The sequence below is a fragment of the Sorex araneus genome, chromosome 4, assembly GCF_027595985.1.
Source record: "Sorex araneus isolate mSorAra2 chromosome 4, mSorAra2.pri, whole genome shotgun sequence".
In the NCBI taxonomy this organism is placed as follows: domain Eukaryota; kingdom Metazoa; phylum Chordata; class Mammalia; order Eulipotyphla; family Soricidae; genus Sorex; species Sorex araneus.
The window spans coordinates 85,936,278-85,956,093 of record NC_073305.1 but is presented as its reverse complement, the minus strand read 5'-3'; positions in this window follow the sequence as shown (position 1 = coordinate 85,956,093).

The following is a 19,816-nucleotide window of genomic DNA, read 5'->3' as shown; positions in this document are numbered from 1 at the left end:
CTCTGTGCTCAGGAATTACTGCTGAAAGTGCTCAGGGGACCACTTATGGTGCTGCTGATTAAACCCGGGTGAGCTGCATGAAGAGCAATTGCCCTCTCTACTGTACCACAGTTTCTGAATTTTAACAAGTGATTCAGATCTGAGATCTGTGGCTTCCGCTCTAAGCACCACTCTGTGTGGCATTCATCATGTCTTTCACTGCATCCTTTGCACCAACACCTCTAGCCCCCCTCCAGAACTCATCAAGACTATTCAGTCAAATCTCTACACATGGTTCATTTAAATTTAAATCAAAAAAGTCGGAGACAACTGGATGCCTCTTGAAAGAATTTAGGATGAAGCCAGAATTTGGCTGTTTTTCTGGATGATCTTGAAGATGATGATGATGGTGATGATGGTGATGATGGTGATGGCCATGTAAGTGCTGGAAATATGCCAGGACTGTGATACAGGCTTTATACACATCAGGTGAGTCATCAAAACACTCTAAAGGAGAGTTGCAGCTTTAGGTTCATTTTCTTTCAACACAACCTTTCTTTGAAAAAATTCAGAAGTTCACCCAAAGTGACACATCTATGAGGCTGTAGAAATGAGTCAAATGTCAAATCTTGTGCTTCTGCTGCAAACCCCATAGTTATAAAACTTGCATTCATTGCTTCTCATCAATTTATATTTACATAAGTCTCTTCCTTTTAAATTCAAAATTCTAAATGCTGCAACTTTCAGTGATTCCTGTCTCTCAGGAACAATTTCTCCCCTGATTGTGCTGCCATTCATAACATCTTAATTTACATTACGCTGATCAATTTATACCAGGGCTCAATGGAGAACTCCTGGAAATAGAGTATCTATTAATTATTTTGCATTTTGTAACCTAACCACTGGCACCAACTCCATAAGTGATGTCTGATAATACTGTCTTTAAAAACAAAATTTTCTATTCAATATTACTGTTATTACTTTCAATGCCAACTGAACTTTGAAGATTATAAAGGCTCATTTCCAAAGTGGTAGAAATTAATACAGGATAATGATTGGAAACATCATCTCCAATCCCTCCCCTCATCTCATGAGAGCAAATTAGTGAAATATTCTTTCAGTTTTAAAAGGTAAGGAAGCTTTTAACTCTTAACTGCATATAAGATAACGTGTGGTATCATGTCAACTATTTTCCCAAGCTTAAAGCGAAAATAGGCACAGAAAAGAAGAGTGCAACATTACAAATTGTTAATAGCAACAATTTTGCTATTAATCATGGACAAGCATGTGTCCATGATTTTTTCCATGATTTTCTCAAGATGGAAAACTGTTCTCTCATCTCTTAGAGTACATTAAAGCCCAACGCTGAAAACTGAGTGAGGGATTAGTAGAAATTGGCCAGATTTATCCAATGTTTCTCTTTATTTATTTTCATTTTTGTGCTTGCTTTTTAATCCCTCATGTTGAGCAAGAATTGGCACTGGGGCTGAGATATTGAGATTAGTTGCTCTGACTCAGGCTGTATCTAATACACAATAGACATTAAGCAAATGCTACAGAAAAACAAACTTGATGATGGAAAGCTTGGGTACTTTTTTTTCTATTGAATCATAGTGAATACTGAGTTACAAAGCTGTTCATGGTGTGAGGTTCAGTCATACAGTATTAGAACACCCACCCCTCCATCAGTGTATTTTTCCCACTATCAATGTCCCCAGCTTTCTGCCCTCACCCCAGCCTCCCAGCCTGTCTGCAATGCCAAGCACATTCCTTTTCTTTCTCTTTCTCTCTCTCTCTTTTTCTCTCTTTGACTCTGTCTCTGTCTCTCCTTCTCTCTCCTCTGTCTCTCTCTCTCTCCCTCTCCCCCACATTTTGGGTATTACGGTTTTATCTTGTTATTTGTATCAGCAATACAAATACTGAGAAATTATCATATTTGTTCTTTTACCTATTTTCAGCACATACTTCTTACCCATGGTGAACATTTACAACTACTTTTGTCACAGGGGTCCCTTCTTTATCCCAACTGTCTTCTCTGCCAGCACTTGAGGCAGACTTCCAACTGTGGGCCAATCCTCCTGGCTCTTGTTTCTACTGTCCTTGGGTATTAGTCTCATACCATGTTTTTTTATATCCCACAAATGAGTCAAATAATTCTATGTCTATCCCTCTCCTTCTGACTCATTTTGCTCAGCATGATACACTCCACGTCCATGCATTTATAAGCAAATTTCATAAGTTTCATTTTTCCTAACAGCTGTATGCCTGTGAGTCACAAATATGCTTTCAAGGACCTCATTGGGTCTCAAGTGATTAACACCACTGCTATAAATATATGCAGGAGTTTATTCAAAATTTCTTGATCATGCTCTGGCACTCTGTATCACTGTATCACTGTCATCCCATTGCTCATCGATTTGCTCGAGCGGGCACCAGTAACGTCTTCATTGTGAAACTTGTTACTGTTTCCGGCATATCAAATATGCCACAGGTAGCTTGTCAGGCTCTGCTGTGCGCCCAGGCACTCAAGAACACAAAAAATAAAAAGATAAAACAAGAATCTTCATTCCAATTTTAGTTTAAATAAGTTCACTTTAAAATTCTAAGGGAACAACAAATTTCCCAAAGCAACAGAAACTGAGAACGCATCTTCAGTAGGAAGCTTACCCTAGGAAGGTGGGGAGGGACACCGGGACCATGATGGAGGAAAGTAAACAGCTGCATGGAGGGTATAGTGCTGGAACACTTTATGTATGTAACTAACCCTGCTAATAACAGTTGGCAAGACATGGTGCCCAGAGTAAAATGAAATTTTAAAAATAAAAAGAAAATTAAGACTAAAAATACATTTAAATTAAAATTAGAAAAAAAAACCTGGGCAGAAGCAATAGAAGAAGTTGGGGGCATATGGTTTGCACGTCCAGGCTACAAACACAGCCAGGGATGCTTTAGTCACCTTGATACTGCAGGGCCTGAGCAATTCCGCATTTGCAGGCTGGGGCATTGAACTGCACATTTGGTCAACCAAGTACCATGTGCAATGGCTCCCCGACCCATAGAGCACTGCTGGAAAGGCCCTTAAAATTTTCTGAGGAGGCCGGAGCTATAACACAGCAGGTAGGGTGTTGCCTCGCATGCAGCTGACCTGGGTTCAATCTAAGGCAGCCCATATGGTCCCCCAAGCACCGCCAGGAGTGATTCCTGAGTATAGAGCCAGGAATATACCCTGGGCATTGCTGGGTGTGACCCAAAAGGGAAAAAAAAACTTTGAAAACTCTGGCTTTGCTTTATAGCATTTACAACTTTCTTACATCTGTATTTTTTTCAAAAAGTTGCTAAAGCCACAGAAAAAATGTTCTATATTTGGCTTTCAGATGCCCTACTTGTCTATGACATCTTGTATGATGTGAGGAATGATAATATAATTCACATGAAAATAAAACAAAACTGTGTAGTCAGTACACCAGATCATACAGTCATTCCCTGAAAATATCCAAATATCAAATTGATTGAGTCCAAGTCACAATGAAGATTAAATTTCAAAGGGTCTACTAAGGCTACCTGATGTCCCTTATTCCTTCCCATCTCAGTTCCTAAGAATCCCTTGACCACAGAGACACTAAAGGAAAAAATTTTATTTTGATTCAAAGAAATAAGGACATAGCACACTCTCCCTTCCAGTTATTTTGTTATTGATTCTTGAACAAATTATCCTTAATAAAAATTTATTTATTAGACTTCCATATATGTATTTAGTACTAGCTATTTCATCACGAAAGGCTCTTATGTATCATATTATGTATCATATCCATTGCTCCAAAAATCTTATTATTGCATGTAATTTCACTTCCCTCCAGAACTAGCAGTAAAGCTGGTTATGTTGCAATTACCAATACAACTGCAATATAAAATTAGATGTGTATTTCCACAGGCCCTTCTCATTTTACCCAACTCTCTGTGGGCATAGATAGCACAAAGTTAAAATGCTTAAGATCAAGGTAATCAGATTACCACTAAGTAAGTAAAATGCAGTTGCCTATACAAGGTAATAGTGCTTCACCTGTGAAGAATGAAGAAACTGTAAGCAGTGCTGCAGCCTGACATCCCTGTTGAGTTATTAGTAGCAAAAGAAAGAACCCTTGCCCTTGGCACATAAGCTATCACACTTGAAATAGATTTTTCCAAAAGTGCAATCTGATCATCCTTGCTGAATGTCTGTAAACTCAGAATTATCACTTGAGTTCTAAGGTAGACTGAGATTTCTAGAAAGAAAAGGCCCAGGAGAATTGATATGCATGCACACTCCAAGGGAGGTGTGTAGACATACACACACACACACACACACGCACACGCACACATACACACACACATACACACACAGAGGAATTTTTTGCTATACCCAGAGAAGGGAAAGACAGACAGACTGCTTTCATCAATAACTGATTATTAAGTATTTCCAATGTATTTACAGAGCCTTAGGATACAACCTGTGTTATGCTGGGCATGGTGGGAACAGAGAAAAATTTCCATACTATTTCTAAACCAAACGATGTATATATTCTGTAAGGGAGACTAGAAAAAAATGACTAAATATAGTCATGTGAAACAACTGCTACAAGCTTAGCTGTATTCTCACAAATTCAACTAAGCAAATTTTTTTCTGTGTAACTTCTCAACAACAGGTTTTCACCAGGTGTTCCCAAGAGTTAAATCAGTAAGTTTCAGCTCTTGTTATTAAGAAGAGGAGGGGATAAGGGAAATATTCTTACTGTGTACTCTGAGAAGGCCCTCTGTTTCACTCGCCGACTGAAAGGCAAATAGCATCTCCATTGACAGATGAGGAATGGGACGTTCAGAGTAACTCACCCAAGATTCCATCTGCCACTGGAGTCAAGAGCTCAGGATTCTGTGGAGGAAGGCCTGCACAAACTTGCTAACTCCTCATACTAGAAATTGCCTCCATCTGGACCATCAGAACTTGTTCTTCAAGCAGAGGTCATTCCCGGGTTGGTCTGGAATAATCAGATGTTGGTTACTTGACAAAACAAAAAATAGCTCAGCCAACATTATGAGTGTTTCATACATTAAAATCAATTTAATTAAAGGGTTTATCTATTTATTTAAGTTTGAGTTTCTCTTTTGAGTTTAAGCATTCATTTAATAAATGATAGTGCAAGTAGATGGTCAAGGTTTTTTTCATTAAATTAATTTTTATACAGAAGTAAAATTAAAAATTGTATCCTAATTTTGGCTTTCCAGGTTTTGTTTTGCTTTTGAAAGTCTTAGGTGCTCGAACTAAACAGAAAATTAAAATTGAATTCAGTCTATGTAGAGTCAGGTAATATGAAGAAGCCTGGTAAGTTTCAGTGGCTTTATGAAAGGACAAAAATATTTATGAGAGCTCTAACTTTAGTGTCATCATTTTTAATTCTCTTCCACTCAGTCTCATATGATATTCCTCAAGCCACATGAACCCCCCCTTTTGTGGTTTCTATGGGACCTTCTCTTTCGTTGACATCTCGTATGATGTGAGGAATGAAGACCCCTTCCTGAACATAAGACAAGTTAGTGAAGGGCACCAAAAAAAAAGACTGATTTCAAGTAACTTTATTTTTCTACTTTAAGGCCAACAACATGTCAGTTTGCTTTTTTGATGAAATTTGGCTAAAGTGCAGCTGTCAATTCTGTGTCAACTCAAAGTTGGCAACTCCATCCTCACCTTTTTTCAAAAAGTAGCAGGTGGGATAGAAAGACGAAGTCTGGAGTGTCAATGATGGTAAAAAATATATGTCTCATTTTGGCCAAATCATTACATGGATCTGAATCATCACCAAGTAGATATGGTGAGTTGCAAATGGAAAATATGGTTTACTGAGCTGGAGGACCAAGAACCTAAACTCTTCTAACTTAATTCTTCTAATCTCTTTGCTGTTATTAGCATGTTTCCTTCTCACAAACTCAAAACTTTGGGTAGACCATTTTTGTACACAGTATCAATAGTACCAGGAGAGTTAATTGAACTGGTTTCCCCAAGTTCCAGTCCTGCTGAAGGTGAGGGCACCGCCATCCCCACCACATGCAACTCATTCCCACATTAATGGAAACTTCCATCCACACAACACTGGCTCTGACTCTAACTAAGGGAAGATTCCCTGTTTATTTATTTCGTATTTTCCACTCCTAGCACAGTTCTTGGCATTTAGAATGTACATAAAAAGTTCTCAATGGGTAAATAAATGGGCAGGTACAATATGTGGTGTTTAAAAAACTGGGCATCAGTACAGCAATGAATGTACTATCCCTTCACCTGTTATTTCAGGAGGAGGACTGAATATAGGGAGTGCCTATCATTTTTAAGGAAAAGCTGAAGTACTCTCATGATTCCGCAAGTTTTATCTACATCTTCTCTCTCTGCTTACTTTTTTCTGCCTTGTTACCTTCTTTCCCCCATCCCTCTCTCCCTCTCTCCCTTCCTTCTTCCTTCCTCTTTCACCCAATGCATTCCCCCACTCCCTCACCCCCATCCCTTTCTCTCTCTCCCCTCTTCACCCTTCATACTGGTGTTTTTGCTTATTATCTCCATAATAAGGAAAAGAATTTCAGAGGAGAAAAAGAGTACCCTACTCTGAGTTCTTTATGCTAAAACAAGGATCAGACCCGTTGCGGTAACTAGTCTGAGCAGTTTGGGTTCCTGAGTTTCTTCCCCTCTGACCAGTTCCAGGACTTTTATCCTTTGGCATCGGGTCCAGGTTCTCTGAGCTCAGAGAACCATCTGCAGTTTCTGACATTTATTCTGTTCCTGACACTCTCTGGGAGGTACCAAGAACAGAATCGCTATGAGGTGTTCAGAGTTTACTCTGGAGGGCTTGAACAATTGCATAAAACGCATAAAAGGAAAACTCTAGGCAAAAATCATCATGTCCTCTACTAAATGAGCCTTGTCATCATGTTCAAAGGACAAAGACAGCCCTATTTCATTCGCTACAGTATCTTCAATTTGATTTTTTTTTTACATGCTGCTTTTTTTAGGCTATTGGTCCAGGTTGTTAAAGGAAAGAGGAGGTGCCACAGTTCAGCAACCTCTAATGTGAAAGTGAATGATTTTCCGATTTTCTCTAGCGATGTGACACTCCTTATGGAGTCTCATGAGCAAAGCCGGCCCAGACTTTCCACACCATCCTCCCAGTGACCTGTGACCAAGGCAGCAGCCTCCCTGCGCGTGCAGGCAGTCCCGCAGCCTCCTGCCAGTGGGGATGAGAGCCAGGACCTTCCTCCATGGGAGATGCTGCACAAGGCATTCTTCCTGTCTCCAGCCCTGAGCACTGGCCCCTGGACAACCTGTCAGCGTGGATCTCCAGTTTACTGACTGACACCTGGAGCGGGGCTTCTATCATCATCGCTCCATCTTTCAAGTCCTAGATCAAACGTCATCGCCTTGCTGAAGTCCAGTTCAAATTCTTCTGTTGCTCATTTTGTTACACATAGTTTTTTGTTTTATATGTCTTTTGTGTGTGTGTGAGGGAGGGAGCTCTGGGAATCTGATAAATGACTTATGAGCATTACAGTTCTATTTTACAAATTGTCCACAAATACACATATTACATACCAAAAGGGTTGCAAACACAAACAATATATTATAAGCACTTGTCAGAGTGGGAAATCAATAAATCTTATTATCATTTATTCATATCAAAAATTATGATTTTATTGTAATTGTGTACTATAAGCAACTAAAATGAAATTAAAATTTTGTACTTACATACCTTATCTAAAATGTATTGTAATCCCTCAGAAATAAGGTACTATATAACTCAGCTCTCAAAATTACCAGGCATATAGCTTCTTTAAAGTGTGTATATTGATTAACTGACTAAATTTACCTTGCTGCCTCAGTTTTTATCTGTGAAATGGGAATTAAAAATAGCTTAGTTCTTTCAAAAGATTATTATCAGAGTAAATTTAAATTCTACATGAAAAACCATTTCAAAAATTTAAAAGATCTAATGTTGGGCAAAAAAAAAAAAAAGCTTTTGTTGATGTGTTATTCCTTTAGTGCTTAGAACTAGTGACATGTTACCCAATACATCCAGTAGAGGGCAATGACACATACATAGTCATATTCTTTGTAAGATTCCCAAACCATAAATTTAAAAGGAGAAACATTTTAGTGAAATGAGAGCAAATTGAAGTAAGTTTTATGAATTAAGCTTGATTTTTTTATTTCTCTTACTGTTTTTTTTCAATGCAATTCATATGCGGAGAATGAACCTTCAAGTTCGTTGGGACTTTTCCCATGTGGCTCAATGATCTGATGCTCTAATTGCTCTGCTTCTATTCCCACTTGCCCATGTGCCCAGGGTAAAGAACAGTTCTAGCCTGGCCAGTGGGGAAAGAATGCTGTCGTTACTGGTTTTATTACCCTGGTCCTGTGCAAAAGTGTTTCTGCAGGATGGATGATGACTTGGTCTTCATCTGAAGAGTGGCCTGGACGCCCTGCCTTCCTGGGGGAGGGACAGGAGAGACTTGTAAACAATGCCGACCATTGTTTTCTCAGCCTCCTTTGGCTCCCAGTAGTCTGCCCTGTTGAGACACTGAATTCATTGACTAAGTCACTGGCATTTTCTTAGGACTGGCTAAGTCTCTCCAAAATAAGGCAATGACAGGGTTGGTAGAAGAGTGAATGCAGGCTGCATAGTGCACTCACTGCACAAACTTCTACTCTTTTTTTTTTTTTAACTTTTTTTTGTTTGTTTATTTTTATTTATTTATTTTTTGCTTTTTGGGTCATACCCAGCGATGCTCAGGGGTTACTCCTGGCTTTGCACTCAGGAATTACTCCTGGCAGTGCTTGGGGGACCATATGGGATGCCGGGGATCGAACCCGGGTCGGCCGCGTGCAAGGCAGACGCCCTACCCGCTGTGCTATCGCTCCGGCCCCCACAAACTTCTACTCTTGATTGAGTTTGAATTTACAATTTCAACCAGGAAAAAAAAAACCATCCTGAAGGTATAGATGAGTGCACAGTCTTTTCCCGAAATGTGAAATTTAATATGAGACAATGAAATGTAACTTAAAGTTACCAACATTAGGATGCTATATCAAGTATACCCTCTGTGTCAGGCGCTGAACTAGGAAGGTAGAAAAATGAGATGTTTTGCAAAATAATTTCACTTATCTGTGGTGCATAGAATGCTAGATGAGGAAATGTACTACAATCACCCTTGACCCAGGAGAAAGACACAGAAGTAAAGAAATCAAGAAGAGAACAGGAAGTCATGGGTGAACAGTCATCAGGATTCAGTTTTATTGTGATATGGGTAAGTGGTATATATCCAAAGCACAGACTCAACAACACTGAAAACATGAGATCTAAACTGCAACCACTAAAACTATGTAATGTGCCCTTCAAGTTGATAGGTGGGGATAGGGTGAGGGTTGGGGCAGGGACGAAATATGGGAACACTGGTGGAGGGAACTTGACTTTGCTGATGGAATTGGTACTGAAATATGTGCCTAAAACTCAATTATCAATAACTTTGTAAATCAAAGATCTTTAATTTAAAAAAAGTTTTAAAATGAGTTTTTTTAATCTTTAAGGAATCCATATTTTACATTAAAGAGTGAAGGACCTGCTTGAAAGAAACCAGAACTCAATAGATGCCAAAAATAGTGATAGAAATAACTTTTTTTTTAGTGATAGAAATCAATTGCATATAGTCCATTATGCAATATTCTTTGCTTTCAAAAATACAAATTAGTTCTACCCACTGTTACAATAGGGGTTGACTTGAGCTTAATGTGAATTTTGCATATCACTATGTGCAGTTTCATCTGCAAGGAACACTAGCTAAATACAGAAAAATGCAAATAACTGTACTAAGCAGACTAAGCATATCCAGGTACACACACAGCATACATGAACATGTATTACGCTGCCTCTATCTCCAAAATGGCATCTGAATTACATACATTGTCTCTGGTGTTACCACTTTGCCTCAAATTTCAGATGACCTTCTTCCATAACTTCAACACAAGTCACAAGTTGAACCCTTTCAACGCCCACTTCTAGCAACAAATTTCAGATCCTTTCAAAGATCAAGTGTCATACTTGTTACGGCACTTATGCATTTCTCATCCCTTTTACCTGTGCAGAACTGTACTGTTATTTTCATTTGACTTACAACATTTTTGTACTTATGTGCTGCTATCATAATTTTAAAAGACTGTCTTACAATCCCATTTTTCCTATTAGTCCTTTGATTTCTGTTGGTTGATGTTGCGTAGTGCGGTAATTTGGGGAAGCCCCCAGGTAGTTTCACTGTGGAACAAACTGCATAGCAAGTCCTTGAGTGATAAAGAAGGAACGTCTGTCATGGGCAGGAGACAGGAGTCCAGGGATGGCCTCCCCAAGAGAAACACAGAGAATCATAAAGATAAGAGAAAGTGAGATTATTTTCTTTCCCTCGTTTTTTTTCATTTACCTCATTACACAACCAACTTCAGACAATAAAAGACTTAAATAGCTTCTCAAAAAATATATTTAATACATCCAGACAAAGTGATGTAAAACAACATTGAAGTTAGACACCAGAAAAATTTAAGAAAGATAAAAGTGAAACCTGATGTTAGGTAAGCTTAAAAAATATACGCGTTAGTTCTATTCAGAGATCTGATAGAGAGTACATTTATTCTTAACCATCAATCCTTGGCTCTTCAGTGATCTGAAGATCTCTTCCAGAGAGGATTTTGCAAAGTCTGTGCTGCACTGCATGACATAATAGTTCTTAGCGATATATGATTTGAAATGTGGTGGCTATAAAATTCAAGACACTAGAAATTACTCAGGGTCACCTATAAGTGTGGGGCAGGGAAGGACTGGGGGGGTGTGCACTTTGCTGGTGGTGAGGAGAGGTGAAGGTGAACACCAAAGCCATGAGTGTTAACCCTATTGTAAGAACATAAAGCAAACTGAGATACATTTTTTTTAAAACTGCATTGCACTAAGCGTGAAATAAGTGCTAAATTACAAAGACCAGTTCACACAAAGAATAGTGCAAAAATCTTAGTAGTTTTTTTTAAATGATACCACTATTAAAAGATCAAATAAAAGACATCACCACATTTTATATTTGTTCTCTCTAATAAGACTTAGAAAATGTTTAATTTCTGGCATGTTTCAGGTCTGTGGCTATCATTCTATTTATTTCAGACATCCCTGATCTAAAAGAATGTATAAGCTATGCATTATGGTAGATGACCCTGTGATAATGACCTACTTCTGAACGATGGTGATGGCAAATGGCACCTCATAACAAATGTCTATGATGTGCTTCTACTTACTGGGCGAAGTATGCGGTGAGTCTGTGCTTTAACAAAATAAGATCAAATTAGAGTAGCATTAATGTGCTCTTGGGAAAAGCAAAAAAAAAAATGCTGATTAGTTCATGATTCACTGTACAGCATTACTGGGAGTGAGATGTAGGAAGGACCAAGGATTAATACTGCTGAGCTAGAGTATAGGGTGTATTTAGACACTCAGTCAGATATGTATGTGGGGGCGTGCTTCTGTATAGTCTCCTGGACTTTCATGCTTATGCACCAACTAAGCATTCTCATGCATGAAGTGTGTATGAAGGCATGCCCAAATGTATATGTGTACGTATTTAAATGTATCTTTGTGTCAGCCAGTTTACATCTTTGTTGTGTCCATGTTTGTGTGTTGTGTAATGTGGGTGTTTGTTTGCCTCTTCACTTGTGCTTTTGTTCTTCCCATTCAGTATGTATTTTATCATATAAGATATAAGTATGCTTAAGTATATCACATGATTGGCCATGTCAATATGTGTATCTTTTTTCTATGTATGTGTGTTTAGTGTGTGCTCTGTATTTATGAAATTAGTGTCTATTCTTTTGTGAATGAGTATGTATGCTACTTATATGTAAGTGGTATGATAATTGGAAATTGATTGTGGACATTGATCACTGGAAATTGTATGGGCAGGAAAAGTAAGCATAGACAGATATACTTAGAGCCCATAATTTAATTGAATGACATATCACATTTGGTCTCTTTGTATAAATTTAGAGATTGTGAATCAGAAAATATAATAATGAATTAACAATTGGTGACAGCTTGTTATCAAAATTTCTATTAAGGAACAAGCTACCTAGATATTTTGATATCTTAAAAAATGTTTTAAGTACAATATTTGGAAAACAATATTTGAAACTTATATTCTTATATGCTTTATAGATTAAATATCCTTTTACTTCAGGAATCTAAAACCCTGAAGTGAAAACTGGAACTTTGCATTAGCACATCAGTCCCAGAGGAAGGCTGTTGAGGGTGACATGCACTTCATTATTTAATTTAGGTAACATCATTATTTTTCCATAATATTTACAAATGGTATTCCATAAGCTTTTCATTTTGAGAAGGGCCAATTTTCCTTTTTAACTAAAATGCAAACATGTCTTCTATCCGTTGATAAGCCTTGTTCTCTGCTAAAGTCAGAGCAACAAATTGAACTCAAAGACCAGAGTTGTGATTCAGAAATGTCTGTGCTTCTCTGCTCTAAGTGCATGTGAAGACATGAGTGGTGACTATTGTCAGAGGGTAGGAGGGATTTGCTGCCTCCCCTCTCCTGCCACTCAAACCCTTTTACCTCTGACCCACTCCCTTCTTAATCTCCTTAATCTCGCCCATTTACACAAACACAAAGGGGTGATGTCACCATATGTGTAGTTAGAGTAACTGTGCCTTTTAGGAAGGTTAACATCAAAGAACATACTTTTCTTATCCACAGTCTCGTAGAGTGACTAATTTTGACTACTCAGGATCTTCCATATTAATGGGTTCTGCTACAACAGTGGGAGACAAAAAAAAAATTCAGATGGAGATCAAGTAAATGCTCAGGAATTCTGATCAATCTTCTAGTTGTCATGTCCTTACCTGGCTCTGCTTTGGAGGTTTAGAGAATACAAGGGGCAAAAAGACCGGGTTTCACATACCTAGACTTAAGTGAAGCCTATCCCATCTGTATGGAAACTATCTATAGATTGAGCCCTTGGCTGGGGTATGTAGATGATGTGGAGCTGTGAGCCTCTGGATCTCATCATATAAATGTGCACTCAAACCAAAGAGAAAGGTGACATCCTGATGAGACTCTGGACAACCTCTGGGTACCCAAGTGTCTGCAGTAGAAAGTGAGTATCAAAAATAATGGGTCCAAGAAGACTTGTCGAAGAATTTTACATGAAGTGACTTGACCACATTTTATTTCTATCACTCTGGTTTTGGCAGTTTTAATCAACAGAACAGCATTAGGGATAAATTTAAAGACATTGAGGTATTAGATTATTAAGATATTTCAGAGAGGTCTGGAGAGATAGTACAGAGGCTAATGCTTTGCACACAGTCTACCTGGGTTCAATCCTCTGTACTACACAAAATTGTTCAAGCACAGCCAGGAGTAGTTCCAGAGCACATATCCAGTGTGGCCCCAAACAAAACAGAAACAAATAAAGATAATGCATAAGAAGCCTCCAAATCAATAATAGAATTATGGTGATTCTATTACCATAATTATGGTAATTAAATATGGAGTGTATGTATGTGTGTGTCTGTGTGTGTGAGTAAAAGAAAGAGACAGAAAAAGAGGCAGAAAAATAAGAAAAGAGGGAAGGGGAAAGACAGGGAGAATATCAGAGCTAAGGTAAAACTCCCTAAGTTATTGAATGTGAGAGAGAAAAAAAAGAGAAATATACTGAGTCCTTAGACAGAACATAGATGATAAGGTTATGTGAAATAGAGTATAAAGGTTAAAAACAGTGTTCAGAAGATGAGAAAGACTTTTTTTGCTAGAGGCTATTTGAATTATTTTTATTGGTCATGAATTGTATCGTTCTGAGACTTCAAATGTTCTTCTGAACCACACAGAGGATCTAGTCATCAGCAGACAAAACCAGAATCCACAGCTGAGTAATTAACACAGAGGGATTATCAACTAAGGAGACTCCTGGTCAGAATCCAGCTGGAGAATGGGAACCTCTAAACTCCTGGAGCTGAAGGAAAGAGAAGATTCTATGAAAGAGATAAAACTGAACAAAAGAGGATGAACAATGGAGATAAGCCAGTAAAGTACCAGGTCTTAGAAACCTATGGAGTGGAAGGGCCATAGAGGATACAGAAAGGCCCTGGAGAAGGTGCTGAGTTAGTTCCAAAGAGGAATTACTTCAGAGAAGGAAGGGAAAGATAGGTCAACAGTGGGGAGCACTTCCAGGTGAGCAGCAGTGCAGAGAATGATGTTTTGTACCATGTGAGGACTTGATTATAAATCTATCAAAATAGCTTCTCTAGCAAAGCAAATTAAATGACAAGGTTGAGTGAATTTCATTTGAATGAACTACAATAATCAGATCACACACACATATATCTATACATTTTTTAATCAAATTTCCATATGGTACTTTTTACACTCATCATCTTATTCAAACCTCATGACAAAAGACAAGTCCAGGTTTCAGTGTTATTATCTTCACTTTCTCAGGAACAATTTGAGATTGACACCGTGGCTGGGATCATATTGGAAGACTTGAACTCCAGTCTACTGAATTCAAATCCATGTTTCCACCAGCAGATCACACTCTGTGAATTTTCTTTAATGAGTTCTTTGTCTCAGTGCCACATACTGCAGAAAACTGGGCTTATACAATAATCATATCCCAGCTAGTATTTACCCCAGGGTGTGTGGTGTCTGGTAATGTAACTAACAATGTAATACTGACTTGCAGCTAGAAAAACTGGGAGCTCCCACTGAATTGCCTCAAGGCTCCTTGACTTAGTGAAGATCTGGCTCCTATTGAGCCCTGCAACGCCCCTCTTCCTCATTTATAACAGAGCCTCAGTTTTGTTTGGAATGGTGTTGCACCCATGCTGACCTCCTAGTGTCCCCAGGCTAAGTGGCCATGTACCTGGATGGGGAACAGTTCTGGCTGGCATGCTTGCAGTAATCTATTTATTCTTCACCCTTCCTTCTTGGTATAAAATCTGGTAGCTGGAGGTGTCATGACCATTTTTGTTAATATGAAGACAAGAGCAACAGGTGAAAGATGAAGAAAGAGAGAAGGAGGCGAGGCTGGTCATTGGCAGTAGAGTTTACCCATGAGACAGCTGCAGGTTGATAGCAGCTGTGGATCGCCCAGTTCAGATATCTATTCGCTGTAGAACTCAAAGCCCTTAGTTATCAGTATAGGTATTCTGTTCATTGGTAAGTGAGTTTCCAGCTGATTCAAACCCACTTGCATACCAGTGTTTCACAGGACTTCCCATCCTGCTTCCAGTATTAGGATTTGTAAGTCAGAGTAGAGCTGCAGAAAGAGGATTTATTTCTTCAATCAAGAGAACATGCAACAACTTCTGTTTAAGGAAATTTCTTTTAAAGCAGACAGCTGCATTTCTTTCAAAGTGAAGTAGAGATAAGCAAAACTATAGGATACTTTACAATCAAATAGAAATAACAGTACTACAAAATAGTGGTTAAGAACTTGAGCTTTGAAGTTATACAGACTGAGGCATGTCTTTTAATTCTGTTTTAGCTGTATTACCTTAGACAAGTTTCTTTATCTCTCTGGGCTCTGATTCACTTTACTACAAACTAATAATTATACCAGTCTTAAAAGGTTGTTAAGGAGGACAAGTGGGAGGATGTTTGCTGCATGCTTCTTCTTATACTACTGTTTGGCACAATCAACATAACCTTCACTAATGATAGATATAAATATCAAGAAAGATTATCCATGCCATTTACAACATAAGACATTTTGCATAAAATATGTTCTTTCCAAATATTGGATGATCTCATTCCTTCGTGGTATACACAGAAACAAACACAAAAAAAGGAGTTGTCAGTATTGAATGTAGTAACAGACACTTGGTCTTGGATTACCAAACTGAGATTTACCAAACAGCGAGAGGAAGGAGGCAGGAAGTCCGAGTTGGACTAAAAGGGACACTGGTACAGTGCACACTGGTGGTAGTGAGATGCAGTTAAATATGAATATCAAGACTATATTACAATATTACAACCACGTACAGAAACCACAATGTTTTATTTTAGTGTCCTTCAAGCATTGCAGTTAGTGGGTGTCCAGCCTGGAAATGGTTATGAGAGGGCCTTCGGCTCACCCTACTCTCTTGTTGTAGCACGAGAAGCAGAAACAAAATGAGTTGAGGGAGATACTGAGAGGAGACCTGAGTTCTAACTGAGGTCTCTTTCAGCAAACATTACAAAGAGTGAGGAAATGGCTGTGTTTCTGAGAACCCAGTTCACCTTCAGGTGAAAATTACAGCCACCATGGAAGGATCTTCTTAGCCCAGGACAGCTCCAGAAGATGCTCAATCAACAGAAAGACAAGCTGACCTTCAATGGAGGCCCCTAACCCAGGATTGGGGCATCCCCTACATCCTGAGTTTTTCTTAGTTCTCGAAAGTGTGAGATATGTCCCAGGGCCTAAAGTCACAGGCCTTGTGTAAGGCCACCCCTGTTTCATAGCCAGTACCTTAAGATCCCCTGAGCACTACCAGGAACAGCACTGTAGGCTCTGAGTACTGCCAGACCTCTTGAACATGGGAGATTGGCCCACTACAAAAACAAACAACTTCCCAAAATCCTGAGAAATCATTACTAGTAATATGGCAAGACACATACTCAATTAAAAAAATTATTAAGTTTTAATCGAAAAACTGTAAACAAACAGCAACAACAAAAATAACTGTGAGAACCAACAATTACCTAACACCAGGAGGCCAAGTTATTATACTGTATACCTTTGGAACTTTCTTGTGCAGTTTGAAGATAATAAAGATAACACCCCTTATTTATAGAACTAAGTGCATTGCATTCTGGTTAAGAATCCAGAATTCTTAACCTTTTAAAGTTTCAGATCCCAGGACCAAAGAGAAGGTACAAGGATAAGGCCCTGGCTTTGCATGTGTTCTACCCTAGGAAAATCCATGACAGTACATATGGTCCCCTAGGAATAAATTTTCCAAAGAATCAGGAGCAACCCCTGAGCCCTTCAGGGCACAGCTTCCTCGCCTTTGAATAAACAAGATTTTAGGTTTATTTCAGCATCAAATGAAGATTTTATTTTTGAAACTTTCTTCTATTTTACTATTTGTATTTTAATGTATTGGGGAGGACTTGGCTCTGGCTCTGTGCTCAGGGATCACTCCTGGTGGTGCTTGGGGGACCATGTGGACTGCCAGGAGATTGAATCTAGGTAAGTGTGAAAGGAAAACATGCCAGCAACTATATTTTCTCTCTCTCCTCTCTCTCTCTCTCTCTCTCTCTCTCTCTCTCTCTCTCTCTCTCTCTCTCTCTCTCTCTCTCTCTCTCTGGGTCCCAAATGAAAATTGCAAATCATTCCAACAAAAATGCTTGCATTCACTATGTATTTTTTATAATTTTGGAATTTTCAGAGACTCCAGCTCCAATCAATCCATATGCATACTACTGAGCTAATTGACTCAGATAAAGAATTCCTGTCCTAAGCATTTTTCTTCTTTTTTTATATCAACTGCCATCAGAGTCCTGGCATTTACTGTGTACAAGATAACTTAAAATTTCATGTTTAAATTTGGACGACTCTCAAAAAATTAGATATTGAATTCCCATTTGACCCAGCAATACCACTGCTGGGAATATATCCCAGAGAGGCAAAAAAGTACAATCGAAACAACATCTGCACATGTATGTTCATCGCAGTACTGTTTACAATAGCCAGAATCTGGAAAAAACCCGAATGCCCCAGAACGGATGACTGGTTGAGGAAACTTTGGTACATCTATACAATGGAATACTATGCAGCTGTTAGAAAAAAGGAGGTCAAGAATTTTGTAGTCAAATGGATGGGCATGAAAAGTTTCATGCTGAGTGAAATGAGTCAGAAAGAGAGAGACAGACATAGAAAGATTGCACTCATCTATGGTATATAGAATAACAGAGTGGGAGACTAACACCCAAGAACTGTAGAAATAAGTACCAGGAGGTTGACTCCATGGCTTTGAGGCTGGCCTCACGTTCCGGGGAAAGGTCAACTCAGAGAAGCGATCACCAACTACATTGTAGTCGAAGGCCATGTGGAGGAAGGGAGTTGCGGGCTGAATGAGGGCTAGAGACTGAGCACAGCGGCCACTCAACACCTTTATTGCAAACCACAACAGCTAATTAGAGAGAGAAAACAGAAGGGAATGCCTTGCCACAGTGGCAGGGTGGGGTGGGGGGGAGATGGGATTGGGGAGGGTGGGAGGGACACTGGGTTTACGGGTGGTGGAGAATGGGCACTGGTGAAGGGATGGGTTCCCAAACTTTGTATGAGGGAAGTATAAGCACAAAAGTGTATAAATCTGTAACTGTACCCTCACGGTGATTCTCTAATTAAAAATAAATAAATTTAAAAAAAAAATTTCATGTTTAGTTTTCTCTTTTGGGGGATAGGGGGATCCCTGGCAGTGTTCTGAAATCCCAGGGGCCTCTCCTGGTGCTTTATGGCCTTCTAGACTGACTGTTCAGGCCTGGAGGTGCCAGGGACTACCTGGGTCAGCCCAGCAGTTCTCCTGAGTCACAACCATTGATGTTCAAGGGTCACATTGTGCCAGTGATCAAACGCATATTAGGTGCATGAAGGCATGTGGACGAATCCCCTATACTATCTCTCTGGCTCCTGAAATTTGTCCCTGGCCTTTGTTTGTCTATCTGTTTGTTTTGAGGCCATAATCAGTAGTGATCAGGGATTACTCCTGGCTCTGTGCTCAGGAATCACTGTTGGTGGAACTCAAAACCATATGTGACTTGGGGAATTTAACACAGGTAGGTTTAATTTAAGGCAAGTGCTCTGACCCCTGTTCTATTCCTCCAGTCCCAGAAATTAACTTTAATTACTCTTTGTTTAGGTCTGACTTTTTATATTTCAGAGCTACAGTGGAATGAACTTTGTTTCATGTTTGTTTGGAAGAATGTGGGTAATATGGGGTGGAGATGGAGCACTTGGGCAACACCCGACTGTGCTTGGGGCTTACTCTTGGCTCTATGACAGGGAAAATCTTTGCTGTGCTCATGGGACCATATAAGGCAGTAGGGATCCTATCTGCATCAGTCACGTGCAAGACAAGTGCCTTATGCATTGTTCTATCTCTCTAGCCCTACAGAAATATTTTTTTGGTTGTTTGCTCTGGTATTTTCCCACCTGATTAATTATAGTTGGACTCTACTGGCAGTCCAAGGTAGAATTATCCTGTCTTCTTTTCTTAAGATGACACACCATTTCAAATGCTTATGGTTGTAGCAATTATCCAGTAGAAAAAGAAAGACCCTTGTCTCCTACCTGATTCTATCTGCCACAGTGAAATGGACACTTATCTATCATTCAGAGTACTTTTCATATTGTTTCCTGTGAGTGAAGGTGATTATAAAAAGAATTCTTAAGACAGAGATAAAAATAAGAGATAAGAAAAAGACAGTGTTTAATGACAACAAATTCTTTACATTTTGACTCCTGAACTGAGAACTGAAGTTATCAATCTGTGGGAGAAAAGAACTTGGAGGGATAGGGAGGAAGAAATGGATTGAAATAAGACAGGGAAATTCCTTTGAGGGTCTTTGACAGTTTGCCAGTGGTAGAGGTGCAGTAACTTTGAGTACCAGAAGTATAAATGATCACACTACTCTTACCATATTGCTTCAACTACAATATGTGAATGGGGGGTGAGAGAGAGAGAGGGAAGTAGAGGAGAGGGAGGGAGAGAAAGAGAGAGAGAGAGAGAGAGAGAGAGAG